The sequence below is a fragment of the Bubalus bubalis genome, chromosome 11, assembly GCF_019923935.1.
Source record: "Bubalus bubalis isolate 160015118507 breed Murrah chromosome 11, NDDB_SH_1, whole genome shotgun sequence".
In the NCBI taxonomy this organism is placed as follows: domain Eukaryota; kingdom Metazoa; phylum Chordata; class Mammalia; order Artiodactyla; family Bovidae; genus Bubalus; species Bubalus bubalis.
This window is the reverse complement of record NC_059167.1, coordinates 27676691-27688751: the sequence shown is the minus strand read 5'-3', so window position 1 is coordinate 27688751 and position 12061 is coordinate 27676691. Positions and strand designations below refer to the sequence as shown.

Here is a 12061-nt window from a genome sequence, read left to right as displayed (position 1 = left end):
CACTAGCAACATTCTCTTCTGAGATCCTGGATCTTATTACATGGGTATGTTCACTTTATAAATACTCACTGGTGTGAACATTTATGATTTCCGTATGTATGTTATACATGAATAACATTTTTCAAGCTTCCAATCATTTATAATCTAAAGACAATAACTGAATCCTGATAAGATCACATCTTAGCAGAATTGAAAACATATGCCAACACAAAAACTTGCACATGAATGTCCACTGCGGCATGATTCATGACAGCCAAAAAGTAAAATAACCGAAGTACCCATCAACTGCTACAAAGTGTGCTACAGTGGAACATTATACAGGCATGAAAAGGAATAATGTACTGAAATACGTTACCACATGGATATGCCTATCAAACATCATGCCAAGTAAAAAAAGCCAGACGCAAAAAGGCCACATAGTGTATGATTTCATTGAAATATCCAGAACAGGCAAATCCGTAGAGACAGAGAGTAGAATGAGGAGTGACCACTAATGAGTATGGCATTTGTTTTTGAAATGACAGAAAGTGTTCTGCAATTATATGACAGTGATGATTGAACTTTGTAGAATATTTTGCTAAGTCACTTCAGTCGTGTCCGACTCTGCATGACCCCATAGACAGCAGCCCACCAGGCTACCCCGTCCCCGGGACTCTCCAGGCAGGAACACTGGAGTGGGTTGTCATTTCCTTCTCCAATGCATGAAAGTGAAAAGTGAAAGGGAAGTCGCTCAGTCGTGTCCGACTCTTAGCGACCCCATGGACTGCAGCCTACCAGGCTCCTCCATCCATGGGATTTTCCAGGCAAGAGTATTGGAGTGGGGTGCCATTGCCTTCTCCATTGTAGAATATATTAAACATTAAATTATAAACTTTAAAAGGCTGAATTTTACAGTATATGAATTATATCTCAGTAAGGCTGCTTTTTTTTTTTTTTTTAATGATAATAGGAAGGTTCCTCTACCTGAAGAACAAACTTGGAGACTGGTTTGAATTTTAATTCTTCATACCTTCATTATCATTGCCATAAAACAACTCATAGTTCTAATGTTAACTTTATAGCAAAACATTTCATGAGCATATAGACACCATACAAATGAATGCAGACTACCCTAATTACCAAAAAAAAAAGCTGTCAAGACACACTTAAACATGATTTCAGGTGATTAAAGACTGAGGCTGGGATTGACAGCAGAAAAACTTGGTGGGCAGTAATCAAATAAATTATCTACTTTTGTCTGAACAAAAGACAGAGTTACAGGGCAAAAAAACACAAACTGAAGAACAGTCTTCAAAACTGAGGAGTAAGACAGACTAAATTTTTGATTGTACAATGTCATCCAGCCATCCTTTCAAAAATTGAATATTTCAAATGAGCATGTCACCAGCCACTGGGCACAGTGTCAGAGACAAAATGATGAGCAATACAGACACTGCTTTTACAGAATCTAGTGTAATGAGAAATACATGGAAATAAACACCATGGCAAGTGACTCAGGATACTAGATAAATACACAGCAGCAACATCTACTTTATTTGAGAGAAGTGGAGTGAGCAGGTAAGACTTCTACTCGAAGTGACATCCATGTAAAAACTTAGGAGCCAGAGGTGAAGAAAGTGTTCATGACAGATTCAACAGTACATACCTTCGCCTGCAACCTATCCAAATAGAAGATGTGGTTAAAATACCTGCCGTCTCTCTGCCTACTTAGTCATACAATCAATCAGCCAGTCAATCAATCAATCTCTGCATATACCAGGGACCATGACCATGACCATCTCCTTTGCTGGGTGCATGCATGCGTGTGCACACACACACATACACACACACATGAACAAACCTGAAACCCACAGGAAAGCAATGAGAAAGTCAACTACACATTTCCACAGGAAACACTGAAGAAAGATGTGAGCCCTGTGGGCAAAAAAGGCCCCATGGGTTCGTTATTTCTTGCCTCTACCGCAGAAAATGACAGATTTCTAACTGACCCATTCCATTCTGTGTTAACAGAAATAATTAACCTTTGAGTTCTATTTTTTAATTTGGTTTCTATTTTTAAGTGTTGCAAAAAGGCTTAATGAGTAATTTGTAACTAACACAGGAGAAGGTTTGAGGGGGTGTAATGCTAGTAAAACTTGAATCAACCATGCTTATGTACTGTTAATCTTAACAATTTGATGAACACATAATAATTAAACAAAAATTATTTAACTAATGTTTTTATGACCAACCTAGATAGCATACTGAAAAGCAGAGACATTACTTTGCCAACAAAGGTCCGTCTAGTCAAGGTTATGGTTTTTCCAGTGGTCATGTATGGATGTGAGAGTTGGACTGTGAAGAAGGCTGAGTGCCGAAGAATTGATGCTTTTGAACTGTGGTGTTGGAGAAGACTCTTGAGAGTCCCCTGGACTGCAAGGAGATCCAACCAGTCCATTCTGAAGGAGATCAGCCCTGGGATTTCTTTGGAAGGAATGATGCTAAAGCTGAAACTCCAGTACTTTGGCCACCTCATGTGAAGAGTTGACTCATTGGAAAAGACTCTGATGCTGGGAGGGATTGAGGGCAGGAGGAGAAGGGGACGACAGAGGATGAGATGGCTGGATGGCATCACCGACTCGATGGACGTGAGTCTGAGTGAACTCCGGGAGTTGGTGATGGACAGGGAGGCCTGGTGCGCTGCGATTCATGGGGTCGCGAAGAGTCAGACACAACTGAGCGACTGAACTGAACTGAATGTGTTTTCATTAGGCCCTCAAAGAAAATGTATTACCAGGCACCTAACCTGAGCCAGTCTTAAAGGCACAAATAATATATATATACTATGTTCTTTGAGAAAGATGAACTGTAGTATACAAACGACTTTTCTGCAGCGCTACAGAACACACTCAATGATTTCATGACATATGAAGCAAAAGAAAAGGTAGAATCGTGTGTAGGCCCAAAAAGAAGGGAGTGGGATGAGTTTTAATTTCCAAAACCAAGTAATATTTGTGTGCATAGTCATATATAAAGTCCAAATACTCCCCACCAAAAAAAAAAAAAGCTATGAAAAATATAATCCAGTATCGGTAAATGCCTAGGTAGACTGTGCTCTCTACAATGTAACAGGCAACTTGTTGTCAAAGAAATGAAGCTGGAGAGTTTCCAAGGTGATTGCAGAGCAAAGACAGACCTGTCAACATGCTGTCTCCCACTTTACAAAACCAGCCATCCTGAAGTTGACAGAGACAGTGCCCAGTGACTTAGCTCAACAACCTCCTTTGAACCTCATCATAAATCTACAGTGAAATGTAAAGGACAAATTGAAAAAGGTAGTCAGGGTCTGTCAGTTAGACTAGAGGGGTTGAACCTCTCTCTTCTTAAACACTCCCTGAAATGAGAGTAAAGGAATAAAAATGCAAGAAATCCATGGGGCAGAGAGGACTGGGGAGCAGATCAGACAAATCTGCACATCTCTCAAAGATGGAAAGTGGATGGCAAGAGGTAACTATCTTAGGTTTCCTCTTTCTCCACTCTGCTAAGTGTTTTTCCATTCTGCCAGCAGGGAGGGAAGCCAACAAGAAGCAAGCCAATTCACACCAGAGAACCCTTAAAAGGCATAAGCACTGAAGGCACCAGATACATTTGATGGCAAGGCTGTGAGGAGCTAGAAACAGGAGAACTGATTGAAAGTTTGGAGGAAGAGTAACAAGATCTCCCAGATCCTCTGTCCCATGCATTTTACTGAAGATTTACACTCAAGGTCTGGAGAGAATAAATGAGCAAGTCTCTAGTCTTGAGGACATCAGATATAGGCTGAAGTAAAACACTTACTAAAAACAATGGGATTTAATAAAATTCTGCATGCTGAAGAGCATTATCTTTGCCAGGCCCTTTCCTGACTAAGCTCTCAGTTCTGACTGAGGCAGGAGGTTAGAAAGTTCCTTATGGGAGAAATGGACAGTCCCAAGAGGAAACAGCTACAGATATACTGATATCTGAAGGTTTCTTATCTGAAGGTTTCTCAATTAAATGGCAAGGCCTCTGCCCAAGTTGCCAAGTGTTTCCCACTTACGCATGTGTGTACACATGCACACACACATGCACACACACACAGATACAGATTCTAAGAGGTCTTTTTTTAAAAACTAACATGTTAACTATGAATATAGGGCTTCCCTGGTGGCTCAGTCGTAAAGAACCTGCCTGCCAACGCAGGAGACGCAGGTTTGATCTCCGGGTTGGGAAGATACCCTGCAGAAGGAAATGACAACCCAGTCCAGTATTCTTTCCTGGGAAATCCCGTGGACAGAGGAGCCTGGTGGGCCACAGTCCTGCTGCTGCTAAGTCGCTTCAGCCATGTCAGACCCTGTGCGACCCCATAGACGGCAGCCCACCAGGCTCCCCCGTCCCTGGGATTCTCCAGGCAAGAGCACTGGAGTGGGTTGCCATTTCCTCTTTTAATGCATGAAAGTGAAAAGTCAAAGTGAAGTTGCTCAGTCGTGTTCGACTCTTAGCGACCCCATGGACTGCAGCCTACCAGGCTCCTCCGTCCATGGGATTTGCCAGGCAAGAGTACTGGAGTGGGGTGCCATCAAACAACAGCATTAAGAATGCTATTTAGAAATACTGAGGTACATACCAGGAAACAGCTACTTGAATGTAGTTACTTTCAGGGAATGAGACTTTGGGTCGGGGAAGGATCAGGCAGGAGTTGCTATTTTTCTTTATAAAATGTGTGAACAAATGAAACAAAAAGCCCATTATCCTCTTCTGCAATAAAGAAGCAACTGCCCAGCTCTATTTAAGTGAAAGTGAGTCACTCAGTCGTGTCCAACTCTTTGCGACCCCATGGACTATAGCCTGCCAGGCTCCTCTGTCCATGGGATTTTCCAGGCAAGAATACTGGAGTGGGCTGCCATTTCCTTCTCCAGGGGATGGATCTTCCCAACCCAGGGATCGAACCCAGGTCTCCCGCATTGTAGGCAGACGCTTTTACCGTCTGAGCCACCAGGGAACTTCATGTAAAGAAGAGTAAATAATCAATGAAATTAGCATTCTAAATGTTTCAAACCTAACTAAAATCAGATCTCTACATGTCAGGCTTTACTTAAGCTATTCTGCTACGTTGCTAGTTGGAAGAAAATCTATGATAAACCTAAACAGCATATTAAAAAGCAGAGACATTACCCTGCCAACAAATGTGTGTATAGTCAAAGCTATGGTTTTTCCAGTAGTCATGTATAGATGTGAGAGTTGGACCATAATGAAGGCTGAATGCAGAAGAACCGATGCTTTTGAGCTGTTGTGTTGGGCTACAAGGAGAGTCCTTTGAACTACAAGGAGATGGAGCCAATCAATCCTAAAGAAAATCAACCCTGAATATTCATTAGAAGGACTGATGTTGAAGCTGAAACTCTAATACTTTGGCCACCTGATGCAAAGAGCCAATTCATTAGAAAAGACCCTGATGCTGGGAAAGATTGAAGGCAGGAGGAGAAGGGGAAGACAGAGGATGAGATGGTTGGATGGCATCACTGACTCAATGGACATGAGTTTGAGCAAGCTCCGGGAGATGGTGAAGGACAGGGAAGCCTGGTGTGCTGCAGTCCATGGGGTTGCAAGGAGTCCGACATGACTGAGTGACTGAACAACAAATTCTGCTACATGAAAAAATACTATCTTCCTAATACCTTCACCTTGATCAAGTAAAAATGCACCTGGAGAAGAGCCAAGAACCAAGAAACAAGAGCCAGCGGCAGCCTGACTCCCATGTATCACAACTCAAGAGGACCAACATATGAAATGAACTGACTATGGGGCAGTCAATGTCTAAGTACAGTGTGCACAAGCTTACATTATAAGCTTATAGCAATTCTGACTTCAGGAACTTTGTAACTCAGTATAAAAATTTCAAAGGTATAAGTCATACAAACATGAACAACTCCACCAAGTCACATGCTTTTGTTTTCCTCCTAATTTCAGCATTCTTCCTACAAAGTAGAGAAGTCCATTCTTTGTCCCTTAAGCATTTATCCTGACTCAAGAAAACCCTGCGATTTAAAATTTTAAGACAATCAATCTGGTGGGCATCTCAAGAAAGACTGGTTATGCTACATAATGATGTACTTAGAGGGACACAGGCAGGGACTAGCTACATAATTTGTGGGCCCAGTGCAAAATGAAAATGCCTTACTCCTTGTTCAAAGAGTGTTAAGAATTTCAAGACAAGAACAGCAAAGCATTAAACCATGAACAAGTGCCTTCTAAGCACAGGGCCCTCTGCCCCAGCATGAGCTGCATCCCCACCAAGCTGGCTTTGGATGCAGGAGTCAGAACAGTAAGGCCCTTTTTTAAGGTTTCTGAGTTACAGGTTGAACAGATGAGACATGGTAATTTACTGTTCATTGGTAATGGCTATCTGATAAAATTCCTGGTAGAAATAAACTCTCAAGTTTTATTTGCTAAAGACTCTGAGAGAGAACGGAGAAGGCGATGGCACCCCACTCCAATACTCTTGCCTGGAGAATCCCATGGACGGAGGAGCCTGGTAGGCTACAGTCCATGGGGTCGCTAAAAGTCCGACGACTGAGCGATTTCACTTTCACTTTTCACTTTCATGCACTTGAGAAGGAAATGGCAACCCACTCCAGTGTTCTTGCCTGGAGAATCCCAGGGACGGGGGAGCCTGATGGGCTGCCGTCTATGGGGTCACACAGAGTCGGACACGACTGAAGCGACTTAGCAGCAGCAGCAGCTGAGAGAGAAATGTAAACATTTTGACACACTCAAGGAACTTGTTTGGAAAATAGTTCTTTGTATTAGGGCTGAGATTCAAGGTTTGTGAATTTTATTTCATGTTAGAATCTAAAATTTTTTCACAAGTTGGTTTTATATTGTGTCCAATGTGTCTTCAGTTTTTAAAACACAATAACAAAAGGTCATTATCAAGGACAGGCTGGAAGATTTGCATAATTTGCATGAAAATTACAGCACCTTTCAGCTAAATATAACCGCACATGTGAGGAACAAGTTATTAGCCAGCCATCTCCAAAAGTACATATGTTTATGGAGATACTTGAATAGTATGTCTCTTAGCAACCAATGACTACTTTTCAGACTTGGAGAGTGGTTGAAAGCAGTCTTTAGAAATTCACTACTCAATTCCTGCCACAATAATCCACCCAGTGAAATAATTCAAGGTCTGGTGATTCATTTTTGGTCTTGGGGGTGCGAAGTGTCATAAACGAACCATTTGCCCAGCTAACGCAGATGAAATTTATCTTTATTGGGAACAGACAAGGTTGTTTCATAAGTCTAGGCAAGCCTACACACTTATAGCTTAAGTTACCTAAGTCTAAAATCAACATTACCCTGGAAACAAGTGCACTAGGTAATCAATCGACTATCTTTGAAGTCTCTGACAGATTCCTTATGCAAGGATTTAGATTAAGTACATAACAAATGCTAAAGGTTATGTAAACCTAGATTTAACAAAAATTAGTATGAAATTTAAGCTAGTTAATATGTCATTCTGAGTACATCAAGGCTATATATTGTCACTGTTTATTTAACCTCTATACAGAGTACATCATGCAAAATGTAAGGCTGGATGAATCACAAGCTGGACTCAAGACTGCCAGGAGAGATATCAACAACCTCAGATATGCAGATGATACCATTCTAATGGCAGAAAGCAAAGAGGAACTAAGAGCCTCTGAAAGAAGGTGAAAGAGGAGAGTGAAAAAGCTGGTTTAAAACAACATAAAAAAAACTAAGATGATGGCATATTGTCCTATCACTTTATGGCAAATAGATGAGGAAAAAATGGAAATAGTAGCAGATTTTATGTTCTTGGACTGCAAAATCACTGTGGACAGTCATTGCAGTCATGAAATTAAGATACTTGCTCCTTGGAAGAAAACCTGTGACAAGCCTCAACAGCGTATTTAAAAACAGAAACATCACTTTGACAACAGAGATGCGCAGAGTCAAAGCTGTGGTTTTTCTAGTAGTCCTTTACAAATGTGACAGTTGAACCACAAAGCAGACTGAGGGCCAAAGAATGGATGCTTTCGAACTGTGGTACTGGAGAAGACTCTTGAGAGTCCCTTGAACAGCAAGAAGATCAAACCAGTCAATCCTAAAGGAAAGCAACCCTGAATATTCATTGGAAGGAGTAGTGCTGAAGCTGAAGCTCCAACACTTTGGCTACCAGATTTGAAGAGCCGACTCATTAGAAAAGACCCTGATGCTGGGAAAGATTGAGGGTATGAGGAGAAAGGGGCAACAGAGGATGAGGCGGTTGGATGGCATCACTGATGCCATGGACATCAGTCTAAGCAAACTCCGGGAAATAGTGAAAGGGAAGCCTGGCGTGCAGCAATCCACAGGGTCACAAAGAGTTGGACACAACTTAGCAACTGAACAATGTAAGTCCATTCTGAAATAAAAACCAGCAAACCCTTCAAAGGTACAAGTCACAGATAGTTCTGACCTAGCCCATAAAGAAATCCAGACTTCCAGGTTTTCCTAAAAAAAAAAAAATCAAAAGAATCTAGCAACACTTGGCCCACTTAGCAATTAGCCAACAGTTGACCAGAGTGGACTGGCAGCAGGGTCCAAGCTCTCTGGGTCACCACTGTTTCCATCAACTCCTCTCTGTCAAACCCAGACTACTACATTCTATATCACTTGTCTGGCCTCTATGAAGATTTGAATGTGCTTTCCCTGGTTCTCACATACTAAAAAGTACACGTTCCTGGCACTAAACAGTTACTTCTAACACTGACTGGAAGAAATCTGCTGGTGAAGTGGAAATGCTAAGAATTCAAGGACAAGAGACCATATTAAACATCTTAAAAAAAAAAAAAACAAACAAACCAACAGCCAGAGAAGAACCATACAAGTAGAGTCCAAAGGGCTTTTTGATTTTTTAGATTGGTAAAAGTTAAATCTCAAAAAATTGGTAACATGCTAGGTAAGACATGACAGACTAATATATAACTCTGGGGACTGAGGCTGTTCTAGAAAATAATGACAAAGAAACTCCTCAAAACAAGAGGTGATCCTAACAAAAACAAAAACACATCCTAGTGAAAGCAGCACTGTAACATTTACTGTATAGTTAGTGATGGGAGACTGCTCTCCACACTTGCACAGGAATATACTTTTTAAATCGACACAACAACCTTGTAATTACTATCATATTATGGATATTTTGGATCTACTTTCCAGGGGAGGAAACTGAGACACAGAGCGGTTATACAATTTGCCCAAGGTCGGACACTAAAAAATGGCAGAGTCTGCATCCAAACCTCTCTATACAGTTATCCACTCATCTATTTTGCTTCCTGCTGAGGAATTATCAATTAAAAAAGTTATTGAAAGAGGCTTTTGAGGAAACACAGGAAGCTTTCCGCTGAGATTCAGACTTTAAAAGGACATACACAAAAGATAAAAGGATGGACACATAAAAAATGTTAAGTGTAAAGGAATGGCCCAGCCTTCTAAAAGTAGTCTTAGGAAAGTTAATGCACAGAATCAGCTGACATTTATGAAAAATGCAAGGCAACAGAATGAGAATGTAGTTGCAATGGAAATATTTTGACTATTCTTATTAATCACAACATACATGTTCATACTTTAAAATGAAAAAATAGAGAAATGCCAAAATTAAAAAGTAAAGATCATCATACATAATCTGACACCCTAAGAGATAATTAACAAAAATGCACTGTATCTCCTTTCACACTTTTTATTGCATAGACAAATAATCTTTTTCTCTAAAATAACAGACGCAGGTTCAGAATATTTTACTGTTCCACAATGTGCATGTTCCACTAAAAAACAGATCCTGTGTAACTCTATCTCATGCTTTTTACTCAGTGATCTATATTTTGTTAAATGAATGTCCACAGTTTATTCAACTAACCCTCTACTGAGGAACTTTCTAATTGTTTCCAATTTCCTAATAATCATTAAAATGATGCATTCACTATCCCTGTATATTTTGCTTTGTGTACATATCTATTTCTCATAGAACTGCTCAGTCCCAATCTGCATCAACAGAATACCATCAGATCTCCTCTTCAGAGCATTATACCAATTTAATATATAGGTATGTAGGTACCTATCTATTCATTTGTGCATTTCTATGAGTTTTATGGCATACAGGGGATCTTCCCAACTCAGGGATCGAACCCAAGTCTCCCACATTGCAGGTGGATTCTTTACCATCTGAGCCACCAGGGAAGCCCTAACAAGAAAAAGTCTTTTCTACCCAAATCTCTATTATATTCTAGTCTCCTGTACCCATACCATACTTTTATAATTAATATACCCTTATAGTATGTTTTAATGTCTAATAAAGTATCATTAATTTCCTTTTTCAAAAATGTTTTATTTCATGAACTCTGAAATTTTCAAGTACAGAAACTACTGAAATTTTGGGCTTCCCAGGTGTTGCTAGTGGTAAAGAACCCACCTGCCAATGCAGAATACTTAAGAGATGTGGATTTGAACTCTGGGTTGGGAAGATCCCTTGGAGGAGGGCATGGCAACCCACTGCAGTATTCTTGCCTGGAGAATCCCATGGACAGACAAGCCTGGTAGGCTACAGTCCAAAGGGTCGCACAGAGTCAGACACTACTAAAGTGTGTGTGTACACACACATATACAAACACACACACACACACACACACACACTGAAATTTTACTTAGAAGTGCACTAAATGTGCAGATTAATCTGGAGATTCTATGGACATTTTTTTGATGGCAAGTCTTCCCGCCTTGGAATGTTACATTTCTGCATTTATACAAGGCTTCTTTGCAAATTTTTATTATGTTTCTCATAAATTTTAAAATTATTTCAAAAGGTGGAAATTATAAAACTAATATTGGAATCAAGAAAAATAAGATATTCTGCCAATGTGGACAGGTAATATAATGAGGATGTGAAAAGAGGAATTCATATTTAATGAACAAATATTAGGCCTCATATATGATACTAGCAGACATTTATGTAAGTCATATTATTTTATCATCATAACAGCCTACTACTTTGTTTTAACTTGCTATAAGAGAGATGACTGTTATTGTCACTTTACTGAAGAAAACACAGGCTCAGAATAGTCAATAATCTGCCCAAGTTTTCAGTACCTAATTAAGATTGAAGGTAGGGAGCCTGTGTTCTTATCTGTAGTGCCAATTCAATTAAGAAAATCTAACAGCTGTCAATTTGGGGTATTTTCTATTTTACTGAACAGTATCTCTTATTCCATTATCCCTATGTCATGAATGAGGAAATCCATGCTTGGTAGCAAGTATATTAACTTGCTGAAAGTTACACTGCAACTAGGCAGAAAAGCCAGGGTTTGAAAACAGTTTCTTCTTATGCCACAGTCATATTCTCAGCTCCTAAAATACAAGTAGATACACAGGAGAGTCAGGGTTCTAATCCAGAATTTTCTAGCTTTCTTTCCATTACGTCATGCTAAAATAGCCCAATTCTTATTTTGCTTTAGGGGATGGAGGAATCAAACTATAAAGAATCTAGCTAGCTGCTACCAATAGTGTAAATCTTGTAACTAGAATAAATTATGTCTAACTGAATAAATACAGTTCTGCATTAAGATCACCAAAACTCTCTGGAATCTATGAGAATTCACAGAGAATAAGATATCTGCTCAAAGAAAAGGAATAAGGTAAGTGTCATTCTGATTTGCAAAAGGGAAAAATCTGAGGGTTCCCATGTCACAAGAGAAACAGACTAGAACCAGGCTGCACCATGCGAGTCCGTGGGGCAGAGAAAAGTCAGGGTGTGCAAAATGAATGCGCTGACGATAGAGCACAGACGCACAAAGGCCCTGCCAGTTCAAGAACAGTTAAGGCATGGTGCTCAGAGGAAGAGGGAGGGAGGGTGGGACAGGGGATAACAGGACAGAATCTCAGTGCTAATGTCTCAAGCTCCAAAAGGCTCACCATTGCCAGAAGGTCCCAGGTTGGGGCCAAAGGTCCAAGGAAGGAATCTCAGGAGAAGCAGGTAGATGGTTGAGTCCCTTCTCCAAGAAGGTGCTGG

General features: G+C 40.3%; 1 protein-coding gene across 3 annotated transcripts in view; it reads right to left on the bottom strand.

Moving 5' to 3' along the window:
- Window positions 1-12061, bottom strand: part of PPP2R5E (protein phosphatase 2 regulatory subunit B'epsilon) — a 160198-nt gene that overhangs the window by 21633 nt on the left and 126504 nt on the right. The gene's annotated exons all lie outside the window — the stretch shown is intronic.